A 10005-nucleotide genomic window follows, 5' to 3' on the forward strand; every position below is an offset into this window, starting at 1 on the left:
GAAAGCATTTCATTGCATTGGAACAGGGCTTAAAGCAGCAGGTCCAACAAATGTTGTCGTGGGTAATTCATTCATTACAGAGATATTTATGGAGCTCTCACCATGTGCCGGGCACTGCTCCGGGTCCTGGTTGCAGAGGCTTGTGACTTTAAGTGCTGAGCTCAGTCATGGCTCGGCGTAAGTGCTTGATAAATGCCAGCTATTTACTATTTGTTCATACATTACTATGTGGCCATTCTTGGAAAAGAACGACAGGATTCATGCTTTAAAATGAAGACAACCTCTGCAGGTTCCCAGACCTGCAGCTCAGCATCAGGTCATTATCACTCTGAACTCCAGAAGTCGAAATCCGGGCGAAATCCGGGCGCCAGGAGCCCAGAATAGTGGAGCCCAAAAGACTGAGGCAATCGCTCTTTGGAAAACTTCACCATCAAAGGTAATTGCCCTGTGCTGTCTCTTAGAACACTTCACACTTCATTGAGAAGCTATAAAAACAATTACCAGGTCATTAGTAAAGGTTATTATATTTTTTAAGATCCAAAAGATTCTCCCAGAGTGACCTTAGCAAGCATTTCAGGGAGACACAGTTGCTTTAGTGGAAAGAGCGAGAGCTTTGGAGTGGAAACCGAGAGGCCCTGCACTGGGCACTCAGCCTTCTCTGAGCCTCAGTTTCCTCAACCCTGTGCTAGAGCTAGGAGTTCCTGCCCATGTCTGTGGGGCGCGGCTACAGTGTTGGGACAGGTTCAAGCCTTGGACTGACGAGAGGGCACAGTCCTCTTGTGGCCATGTGTGAGTCCCAGCTTGGAGGGCAGAGCCCTCCCTGCACAGTTATAGCCAACAGCTATAGTTGTAAGCTTGAACCTATGGCTCCAGGTGCCTAAGTGATAGAGGCTGCAAGTAAACAAAGCTTGGTCAGGTGCATGTAATTAAGTAGGATCGAAATTCACAAGAATGTTGTAAACATCTTGACCACGCCCTTACGTTGCCTCGTGGCCCCTGCTATAAAATAAAGACGGCTTGTGGGCGTCAGCTCTGTCTCTCAGGGAGCAGCGTCCCACCGAGACCCAGCTTTCCTTCTCTTGTCTGTCTTTTCTAAGCCTTTCAGCCGCCCCCACTCAGGTTCAGCCTTGGCCGTGCTGGCGCGGCACAGAAGGCGCCCTGGGGCTGAGTATGCCATGGCCCTGCCGGCGCGCCACACATGTCGTTGGGCTGTTGGAGAGGTTGAAATAAAATGGCTTTGGGAATCACACCTAGCACCACCCTGAGCACTTGGAAGGCACGCTGGAGATGCAATTCCTTCCCTCCCCTGGCTCCTTGTTGCCTGTGTTTGGGGTCAACATATAAATGGATAAAGCAGGAAGCATTGAAATGGACATTGGATCTAACAGGACAGGCTGGTTGTAGGCTAGGCTGCAATTGTGATCTGAAAACCTCAGCAAATCCATTTAAAACCACCAAGTCCATTTCTCACTCACACCTCCTGTCCGTCATGGGCTGAAAAACAAGCTCACTTCCCAAAGCCACTCAGAAATCTGACAGACAGAAGCACTATCTTGTCACGTGATTCCAAGATCATAGGGGGAAATAAAAGGAGCATGATGAATTATGGTGGTTCTTAAAACCTCTGCCTGGAAGTAATGCACATTAATCCCACTCTCACATCACAAAAGCAAGTCATGTGACCGCACCTGAGTCTACCAGGGTGGCAAGGACTGGAGGTGTAGGATCAGACTAGCATATAGGAACATTGAATTCATCCATGTCACACCATTGGACCAAGGCAATGTTCATATACAATAAAAAGGAGGTGGGACTCTAGCAAAAGTTGGGACTTTAAATATAATCCATCCTGTCACATCAATGCAGAGTATTTTCTTTAATAAATAACTTCCTTTAAACATACAGTCCTTCACTTACTCAATAATTTGGTTACACACCTGCGATGTACCAGGCATCACTCTAGGCTCAGTGAACACTAACTAGTCTCTGCTTCTTATGCAGTGGATCTCCTAGAAGGAAGGCAGACCAAAAAAAACAAGTAGGAAATATATACTGTCCTTTCAAAGCATAATAAGTGCTACAAAGAAAAAGAAAGCTTGGTCAGGGAACCCAGGGTAACTAGAATGAATTATGAGATTCAAGATGTATGTTTGAGGACATTGAATGAGTTCAACGGTATCCCCTCAAATTTTATTTTATCTCCCTTCAGCCCCTTAATGCTTTCTGGAAGATAATGCAGCTCAACATCATTGGTTATTATTTATCAGGCTCACATTATATTCCAAAAAATGTGCTAATAACTTTACATATATTATACACTACATATCACTTCATATTTAGTAGATTATGTTTATGCCACATCAAACCTAGGAGGTGGGTCATTGCACTCCCATTTTGCAATGAAAACAGAGGCTCTGAGAGGTGATGTCAGAGGTTCTAGAGGTGACTGCTTTGAAATAATGGCAGTGACAACAACTTTAAAGTCATTCGCATTGACTTTACAGGAGAGCTACATGTTTTTCCTACTCCTATTGTGGACCCCGGACACTGGGAAGTGCTCCACATTCCTGCTGTTCCAGAGGCCCCATGGGAACAGAGGGTGGAAGCCCTTAGATTAAGGCAGGACAAAAATATGTAATACCTTAATCAATAAAGAAAGAAAAATAAAATAAAATAAAATGCAGAGCAATCTTCCATTAAAAACACACACACACAAAAAAAAACAACAGCCTCCACCAGTGCCTGGGGTGATGACATAACCACGGGCAAGACCTCACCCTTCCTGTGCATCTGCACTGATCTAGAGCATCATTTATTTACCTTCACCTGTGTAAGAGGCATTAGGTCACTGGTCAGGAGCAAAGACAGAACTGGAATAGTGGTGGGTGGGCTGTGAGAGAGGCAGATGACTTTCATTTACTGAAGCCCTCCACTGGGCCAGCAGCTCTACAGACATACCTCCTCTGTTTAACCTTCACAACATCCCCATGAGGTATCCGTGTTTAGCCCCAGTTTGCAGATAAGGAAACTGAGGCTCAGAGAAAGAAGGTAGTTTGTTCTAAATCACAGGGTAAGTGCCAAAGGTGGGATGAGAGAAACCCAAGCATGTTCTACTCATCCGTGCTGACTTCCAACTCTCTGCCAGGCCTACCCTTTCTCCCTTGCATTGCCTTTGGGGCGGCCATTATCATCAGTAGTTCAGCCCTGCAGGTGGTTCTCCAAATGCACCTGGTCATTGATTGTTATTTTTCAAGCTCATATTATATTCCAGAAACTATGCTAATGACTTTACATATATTATACACTACAAATCATTTCATAGTCAGTAGATTATGTGTATCCCACATCAAACCTATGAGGTGTGTCATTATAATCCCATTTTTGCACTGTTTTCAATGCAATGTCAGACTCTAAAAACCACCCTTTCACCCACTGTGTCACGTGGCCTCCAGAAACCACACTGCTTTTCCAACAGGCCTGCAGGCTGCTGTCACTCTCTCCTGCAGCCTCCCACAAGTGAACTTTGTTTGCTGTCCCAGACTCCTTTAAAGATCTGATGAAAAGGATAGTCCCTCCCCAGAAAAAAATGCTCATAAAAACATAAATGGGAAAAAATTACATGCAATACTCTTATTATATTAAAAATGTATTTACTTCATATATGTTTGACTTTTTTTAAAAAATTGATTATAAAAAATGAATGATTAATTTCAGGAAGAAAAAAATGCCATAAAATAACATTCTATCTCAAATTTGCTCAAAAATAAGTTTCAGTTTTAAAAGCATAGTGGTGTTGACCTTGAAATAGAACTTGAAACTGCAATATACAGTTTGACATGGTCTGTGCATGTCATCTTTCATATCCAATCAGTTTGACTTTTCCTTTGGAAAATGTTAAATGCTGACTCACAAAAGGATCAGTGGCCCCATAGCTCTTTGCCAAATGAAGGAAGACTTATGCCAAAGAGCACCAGCACCATTCTCCAAGACAGGGTTCTCCAATCACGGATCCTATCTATTTGTTAAGCTGCTTTGGAAGGCAAGTAACAGAATATTTAAAGTGATTTAAGCCTTAAGATTGTATTTCTTCCCCAGGTAATAAGAAGAAAGAGAGTTCCAGTGTTAGTTCAGCAGCTCCACAATGTCAGAATTCTGGGTCAGCTTCTCTGCAATTCTCTTGGCCTTACCCTCATGGTCACAAGATGGCTGCAGCCGCTCTAAACAACACGTCCTTAATAGGACATCACATTAAATGAAATGTCAATCATCCCAGGGAGGTGTCATCATTTCACAGAGGTATTGCTTCAATTTTCTTTATTTATGGCAAGTCCCAAATAAGCTAGGTCAAATTCACAAAACAAGGACTTCTCCAAATCTCTCTATACATATATGGCTACTTTTTTTCTTAAAGGTTGAATAAGCAATTGTGTAAGATAGTTCAACTAAATGATTTTGTCCCAAGACAATACAAGTTTAAACACAGTCCAGCCTTTAAAAATTAAGCCTTCTCATGAAAAGTGTCCAACATATTTTAGAATGAACAGTCATAATTTTGTGACACAATAATCATCATGGCTTTTGGGGAAGTGTGGGGAGGGAGTTCTTATGATTATTGAAAAAAAATTATGACTAGGCCCAACATAAGAAAGACAGAAGTGCACATTCAATGAGAGGGTGTAATGTCTCCCATTTTTATCAATGGATGCTCCTCTCATCAACAGGAAGTCAGGGTAATCACTAGTGTATCTACTACTAACCATCTATAGTAACATCCTTTCCATCCCACATTTGTTTGCAGTGAAACCACATCTATAATAATAAAAGTGCAATATGCTAATTAGACCAGACGTCCTTCCAGACAAAGCCAGGGCCACGAGGGAAGCCCGGATCCCGGGTGCTGGAGGAAAGCCTGGGTCCCAGGTGCCAGAGGGAAGCCAGTGCCGGCAGCCAGGGAAGGAAGGCCTACTCTTGCACAAATTTTGTGCATCAGGCCTCTAGTATCCAAAATATTTTTACATTAAAAAAATATTATTTTCATAAAGGTAATTTATAAAGTGGCACCAAAAAAAAAAAATCCAAAAACTAGAAAAAAAATATTTTTCATCCCACCAGGAGATCATTCATGGACCAAAGATTAAGAAACTTTGCTTATAAACAATTCCCCTCTTTTCCCAGTAAGACAGATGGTAAATGCTCCTCTACATGTGATCTCAGAATTCAGTCTCTAAGAACACCACCTACAGAGGACAAGCTAACAGACTGAGATACAACCAATTTTCAACCCTTTGCTCATTACTTACTCAAGGGTAGGTTAAACAGGCTGGAGAGACAGTGAGGGTCTCTTTGTAGAAAGGAAACAGTGTGATCTGCAGAGTGACACAGACTTGTGTCATGGGTTTGAATCCTGACTTCCCCACTTTCTACCTCTAGGACTTTTATGAAATCATTTGTTTTCTCTAACTTTAATTCCTTTAGCTGAAAAAAATGAGGATAATATTTCCCTCAGGGGGACTGAACATTTTTAAATTACTAAAATTGGTACTCTGCTTAAGACTTTAGTCATTTTTAAGTGATCAAAGGATGTTTTATTATCTAAGAGTGACTTGTGAGTTAATCGGACCGGCCTCAGTTTCTACCTACAAGCCGGGGAAGATGCAAACATAATTCTATCCCCCCCGCTTGTTCACAGTTTCTGTTTCTTATACATAGAAATCCATCCTGGGTATCCTAGCCCTCCTGAGAGGCAGCAGGGAGAGGGAGAGCAACCAAGGCTCACATTTGTAGGCAACTCACATCAACCCCTCAGTCCCACAAGGAGAAGATGTCCTGCCACCCTGTGGTCTACAGACAAGTCAATATAACGGTGGCAACAATAGGATGGGCAGGGCAATGTGGGAGGCACCAGCACTTGGTTTCTTTATTAATTTTTTTAAGTTTATTTGAGAACAAGAGTGAAAGCTTTTGCACATCTGACCAGCTAGAATTGCTCTAATAATAAACGCCACCCATATTCAGCTCTACCAATATTATCACAAGTGGAACATGTTTTTTCTAACAAAGATATAGGCATAGGTAAAGGACTATGATGAAACAGAGCCAACGGAAAGGTGAGGCCCCAAATCTTAACCCTTACATTGATTCACCATATAGGATTTAAATCACACCATCCAGTGGTTCTTAACTTGGCTTCCTATCAGAATCCCAGGGATTTTTGAAAGGCAATTAATTCCCATAACTAGATGGTACCCTTGGCCAAGAGTCTCTGGGGGTGGGACCCGGGCATCAATATTTTTTTAAGCTTCCCAGGTGATTCCAATGTATAGCTGAGGTAGATCGCCACTGCTCCAGAGGCAGGTAGCAATTATTAGAGAGTTCCTCAGGCCATCATTTGATCAGGCCAGAGGGAGAAGCAATGGCTGTGTGAAAGTCCAAGCTCACAACTCTATGTCTTGGGCAAGTCACTCGACCTCTTGTCTTCTCCCACCCTTTCCATTTACTTCATTGCATGTGGTTTTGCTCATTAGCATGACCAGAGTAACCAGGAGAGAATCTGGTGCCATCCATCCTTAGCTGAAACCACGAACATATGTGCTTAGTCTCTACCTGCATTCTTAACGCACTTCATTTTGTAGGTTGCCAGATTGTAGAGTCTCATGTATTTTCACTATATTGCTCGTCTTACTAGTCAAACATGCTCTTCTCAAACCACTTATTGAATACTAGAGGCCTGGTGCACGAAATTCATGCACTGGGGAGGGGAGGGAGGTTCCCTCAGCCCGACCTGTGCCCTCTCGCAGTCAGGGAGCCCTTGGGGGGATGTCTGACTTCTGGCTTAGTGCTGCCGCGGAGGTGGAAGAGGCTCCTGCCACCGCTGCTGCGCTTCCCAGCTGTGAGCCCGGCTTCTGACTAAGTGGCGCTCCCTCTGTGGAAGCACACTGACCACCAGGGGGCAGCTCCTGCATTGAGCATCTGCCCCCTGGTGGTCAGTGTGTGTCATAGCGACCAGTCATTCTGCTGTTAGGTCAATTTGCATATTAGTCTTTTATTATATAGGATATTTATTTCCACATACATAGCATAAGTTTTTCTGTGTGTGGAAATGAATGTATACATATATATGTACACCATCTTATGTACATCAAATACATCTTATGTATTTACTATCTAACCAAATAAATGTCTTTCCCCCTGTTCAATAGATTAAGTTCTTGAACAGTAGCCATCCTTCTACTCGTTGCAAATTTCAGAGCCCACTTTCTTTAAATGACTTTAAAGTTTGCCTTTGGTTGAATTCTCTGGTTTCTGAAAATGAATCAGAACTCAGTCTTACTAGAGCATTTTCTACGGGGTTCTGACAAAGGCAAAGGAGAATACCCAGAATTCTAAAAAAGAAGCATTTAGAGTCACCCCTAAGAGTTGCCAGGAAAAAAAATGCTCCCGCCTGACTCTTCTTCCATTTCCCTTCAATTCTCTCTTCTGATAAGCAGAATCTAGATGCTGGTGCTTCCCAGATATAATTGCTTCTTGCTGAATCCCTGAAAAGCCCGGGCAGAGATATTTTTCAAAAATCTGGCCACTTTGATATCAACGGTGACTGGGGCCCAGTGGAGAATGTTGCTTCTTATTGCCAAATTGCAAAAACGTCCTCTTGAGTTTCCAAAAATACCTCTTGGCTGAAGAGTCCTTTGCCTTAGAGAGGAAGGGTGATGGGTCGAAACAGCCACTGAGTAGAAGGCAGCAGACATTAGTCACACAGGGGAGAAGTTGCAGATAAATTTTAAGAGCCACTGCAAACACGGGACCATCTGGTGTCCGGGGGGCATTTTTGTTTTAGCAGATATATCTTGGGATCTCCGAAGAAATGGTTGCACTGCCAACTCGTCAATTAATCAACCGTCCCAAGGTCACCAGGGACGCTGTGGATTGGGCCTGGGCAATAGGGGCCTGGAGGAACTGGCTTTAATTAAAGGATTTGTGCAGTAATGGAATCCTGAAATCCTTTGAGCAATGTTGCATGAACGGGGCCTTTCAATCCCTGTGTGCATTTTCCATGGCTGCAAAAAAAAGCGACAAATATCCTGACCAAGCACTTCGAGGGAGGGTGTTGTTAACCCATTTAGAAACCCCGCTGAAGGACACATGGTTGGGAAACAAGCCCAAGCAAATGAAAAAGAAGGAAAAACCCCTCAGTCTGCAGCAGCGGGGAGGATATCTATTCTCCAAACTCCAGCGATAAAGTCCTGATGTGGTCGTTACTATTTTAAAGAAGAATTGCTTTGTGGACGTTAAGTGTTGGCATTGCCTGCACTTGAGTACTCGCCAGTTATCTTCATTTGAATTGTTAGTTATGGTTTGGATGGAATAATGGATACCTGAGAATAATAGTCTTGCTGTTTGTGAGGCCCACAGCCCGGGGATTCTCCAGATTAAATCTGCCTTCCATGGCTTTTGGCGTGCAGAATATTCTTGAAGGGCATCTATTGGCTTCTGAAAAGATCAGCTACCTTCTTTGGACCAGGTGTGTACCCTCGGGGCCCACTCCACACACAGTCCCCATCTGTCTGGCGTTTGAAGGTATTTTTTCTTTTGTGACCTTGACTAGACATTTTTCTGAAGCTGGGCTAACCTCTTTTCCTTCATTTGGCACATGTAAAATTCACGCACATGCACACACACACACACGCACACACACACACACAGACCATTCTCTCAGGAGTGTTTCAACTTGTGAGCTGCAGCACAGAAGGTATGGGCTGGACGTAACACCAATTCCTGGATGCCATCAGGAGCTGCACCTTGCAGCTGATGGCCACACACCTCTTCTCCAGTCCCATGGCCAGGAAGCTCAGAAACTGTCTCATGAGACTTGGTTCCCAAAATCTCTTCAAAGAACTGCGACTGAGCTTTCAGGCATCAGCTTTTTACCAGGAGCTGTTACAAGGTCACCTTACAGTGATTTGAGACGCTGCTATCAATGCTAATGTATTGTTCAATGCCTCTTATCAGAGTAACCTGCAGACTGGGTTACTCTCAGGGCTCAGAACTGGGAAAACAGTTTGTTTTTTTCTTGATAATCAGACATGTACAGTACATGTCTTAGTTAGCTCAAGCTGCCATAGCAAAATACCACAGGCTGGGTGGCTTAAACAACAGAAATTATTTTCTCACAGTCCTGGAAGTTTGAGATCAGGGGGCCAGCAGGGTCAGTTTCTGGTGACATTCCCTTCCTGCCTTGTAGACCCCGCCCAGAAATAGAGAGAGCTCTCTGGTGTCTTTTCTTATAAGGACACTAACCCTAACAGGTCAGGGCACTAACCTATGACCTCATTTCACCTTAATTGCTCCTGTAAAAATCCTATCTTCAAATACAGTCACATTGACCATTAGGGCTTTAACATATGAATGGGGAGTTGGGAGGAATTACAATTAAGTCCATAGCAACACATGTACATAATCCATTCAATTTTCTTTCTTCCTTGATGTTAATTAAGAATATCATAGCAAAGTTTTGGACTCAATTCCATTGACTTCTTGAACCTTCTCAAATACATCCATGTGTGTAGTTGTGTTTTAATGATAAATCTTCCAAATAAATTTTGGAAGCTGATAGAATGTAAAACAATGATCAATACAAGAAAAGATGTATACCATGACACCATGAGGAAAGATACTCTTCAGAAATGCTTGTTCGTCTTGGAGATCTGCTCAGCTTGTTTCTGAAGGTCTTAGCTCGCAGCACCCCTAACGCTAATAACGGTTTGTTGGAAGGCACAATAACAATGGGTGGTGATGCTGAAACACAGATGAACTCTGTCTTCTGTACTTTTCTTTAGGAAAGTTACTCCAAACAAAGGAGTTTAGGAATCAGGAACTGGATTCTTCATCAGCCATTGACTCAATAACTAGTCATCATCTGCCCGGCTGACATGGCTCAGTGGATGAGCATTAACCTATGAACCAAAGAGGTCATGGTTCAATTCCCGCTCAGGGCACATGCCCGGGTTG

Source organism: Plecotus auritus, assembly GCF_963455305.1.
Source record: "Plecotus auritus genome assembly, chromosome: 1".
In the NCBI taxonomy this organism is placed as follows: Eukaryota; Metazoa; Chordata; class Mammalia; order Chiroptera; family Vespertilionidae; genus Plecotus; species Plecotus auritus.